The sequence below is a fragment of the Trichosurus vulpecula genome, chromosome 6 (assembly GCF_011100635.1).
Source record: "Trichosurus vulpecula isolate mTriVul1 chromosome 6, mTriVul1.pri, whole genome shotgun sequence".
NCBI lineage: Eukaryota > Metazoa > Chordata > Mammalia > Diprotodontia > Phalangeridae > Trichosurus > Trichosurus vulpecula.
In genome coordinates this window covers 160,870,324-160,873,470 of record NC_050578.1, presented here as the reverse complement: position 1 = coordinate 160,873,470, position 3,147 = coordinate 160,870,324, and the positions used below count along the sequence as shown (strand labels likewise).

Genomic DNA, 3,147 nt, shown 5'->3' with positions numbered 1-3,147 from the left:
ATGTTAGGCTAAGCCTAATTTCTACCAGACTACAATTTTCCTAGCAATTTTATAAAATTGGGAGTTTCAAAGTAATTTATATGTTGTGTTTTATTGGATACTAGGTTATTGAATTCATCCCCCCACTCATAATCTGTTCCATTAACCTACTTTGTTTATCCAACACAAAATGGTTTTGATGACTATTGTAAATGATGTGATTTGGTATTTGGAAGTGTTATTCTCTCCCTACTTTTTTCATTATTTTCCTTCAGATGCTACGCCTTTTGTTTCTCCAAATGAATAGTTATTGATTTATTGATTTACACAAAGTATCACTTTGATAGTTTGATTTGTATAGCATTTTAAGTGTAAATTAACTTTTGCAGTGTTATCATTTTGGTAGGGTCTAGACATATAATGAATATATCTCCAATTAATTAATTCATTCTTTACTTCTTTAAGAAGTACTTCTGAATGAATTCATATGAGTATTGGTAGATGGCTCCACAAATATTTTAAGAATTTTGTAGTTATATTGAATGGGATTTGACTTTCTATTATTTATTTGCCTCTTAAATTTTGTTATTATCATAGAGAAATTCTGCTGGTTTTGTGAGTTTATTTTGTAACTTGTACCTTTGCTGAAGCTATTATGTCCATTGGCATTTCTGCTGATTCACTAAGATTTTCAAAGTAAAATATCATGTCATTAGCACATAAGCATAGTTGTATTTCCTCTTTGCCTATCTTTAAAACTTTAATTTCTTCCTGTCATCTTATTGATATTGGGAGACTTTCTAGAACTATATATAATAATAGCAGTGAGAGTATGCATTTGTACTTTGCTCCTACATTTATTGGGTAAATTGTTAGTGTACCTCAAATATGATATTTGCTTTGGGTTTTATCTTTTTTAATGATAACAAAAAAAGCTCCCTCTATCCCTGGTCTTTGTCAGATTTTTATCACAAGTGAGTGTTGTAGTACTTTGGACAAATTTCTTTTTGTTTTCATTTCTCTATCTCTATTGATATAAACACATGTTTTTTTTATGTTTTACTTGTAATATGATGGATTATATTTATTGTTTTCCTAATGGTGAATAACTCTTGCCTCCCTGGTATAAATCTGACTTGGTCATAAATGATGATTGCTTGGATGAATTATTATAGTCTGACAGGACTTTATAAATTTTTGAATTGGTATACATGAATGATACTAGTCTATAGTTCTTTGATTTATGCTAACCTGGTTTAAATATTAGGATTTATCTCCCAAGAAAGGAAAGTGGTAGAGGATTTCTTTCTTATTTTTGAGAATAATTTGTGTAATATTGACATTAATTGTCTTTATAAAGTTTAATAGAATTCCCCTATGAATCCAAAAAGGTTATTTTTTCCCTTTGGTAGTTCCTGTTCATTTGGGTATTTATTTTTTGGAAATAATTCTCAATTTCTTTTATGTTCTTAGGTTTGGTTCTTTTTTTCTTTTCAGCATATATCTGCATAGTAGGTTCTGATGATCTTTTAATTTCTTCTCATTTTGTTGCTTTACTTTGTTCTTCTATTTTGTTAGTTTCTGTTTTAATCAGGTTGGATAAAGATTTATCTATTTGGTTCATTTTTTTTTCAAAGAATCAGTTTTTAGTTTTGGCTATCAATTCTATAGCTTTTTTGGTTTCCAATTTATCCATTTCTCCTAAAATATTGGATCTTATTTTCTGAGCTCATTTCAGATTTATTGGGTTTTTTTGAAATTTAAGATGTATATTCAGTTCATTATTCTTCTTTTCTATTTTGTTAATGGATATTTTAAAGGACTGAATTATTTTTCCTCTAGAGAATTGCTTTCCATGGTTTGTTCTTTGGCCCATTCATTATTTATAGTTGTCTCCCTTTCTTGTCTTTTACTTGTTCTCCCTGAACCAATTACTATTGCATTATGGTCTGTTAAGGATAGCTTTGTAATTTCTACTATTTTGTTTTTTAGCAGCCCTATTTAGCTCTCTGTCCTTTAGGTCTAATTTCTATAGCAATTTCTTCAACTCTATATTTTCCTTTTTGTTCATCTTTCTATTTCATTTGTCCAAAACTGAAAGAGGGATGTTAAAGTCTCCTGTTATTATTTTACTATTACAATAAATATCTTCCTGTAATTCAACTAATTTTCCCTTATGAATTTATGTGCTAAGACATTTGAAATGTATGTTTAATTTTGATATTGATTTGTTGTCTATGGTTATTTTACACATAATGTGGTTTCCTTATTTATCTTTTGGTTGTGATTTTTTTCTGATAACATGATTTCAACCTCTGCTAAAATCATTAAAAGTTAAGAGTTGGGAGCACCTGTGCATGCTGCCCGAGAGGATGGTGGAGTTGCTGCCTGTAACCAACAGACCAGATTCAATATGTTCCAGATAGGGCTGAAGCTAGACCCAGAGGAGCTCAAGCAATATGGGCGAGGACATGGTCTCCTCAGTCCACAACTTCCTCCTCTATGTGGCCCTGCTGCATGTCACACTCTATATTTTAAAGAAGTTGGACAGCATATGAAAATCATGGTTGAAGAGAGACATTGGCATGTGAGAGCAAGAACTTCAGAATATGGTTACGATTTCTCTTCCCATTTGCTAATAAACAGGCACAAAATGTCATCAGAGACTTCTGGTACTGAATAGATATGAATACTGCACTTACTAAGAATGAATTTGACCATGGTGAAAACGCTAGCAACTGAAAGAAAGCATGAAGTTTTTTTTTTTCTCTTTGACACTGTTTGAAAAATGTTAAGCAGATTTTTTTTGGTCTCGTACTGCTTATTGGTGTTATTTAACCTTCAAAAATTTTGGTTCAGTTGTAAATAGTTTTACCAAACTACAATTTTTAGTAAGTACTCATTGTAAGGGTGCTACATCTGAAATAATCTCATTAATTCTGTTGAACTTCCTGTCTTTGTGAAGAATATGCATTGTGAAAGATTTTCTTGTGATTATTTTTGTTGAAGTTGATAGCCTTATGATAATTAGCACAGTACTGTTAGTCTTTATTTTAATAAATGTGCCATTTTTTAAAAGTATTTTTTAAAAAAGTTGGGAGCATCAAATATTTAGACCTGAAAGGAACTTTAGAGATCATTTAGTACATTCCTCTCCCCCTTACTTCA

The 3,147-nt window shown here is 30.6% G+C and overlaps 1 pseudogene; it reads left to right on the top strand.

The window, feature by feature from the left end:
* The first annotated feature begins 2,392 nt into the window (after nucleotides 1-2,392).
* Nucleotides 2,393-2,537, top strand: LOC118852758 (annotated as a pseudogene).
* The last annotated feature ends 610 nt before the right edge of the window (nucleotides 2,538-3,147 follow it).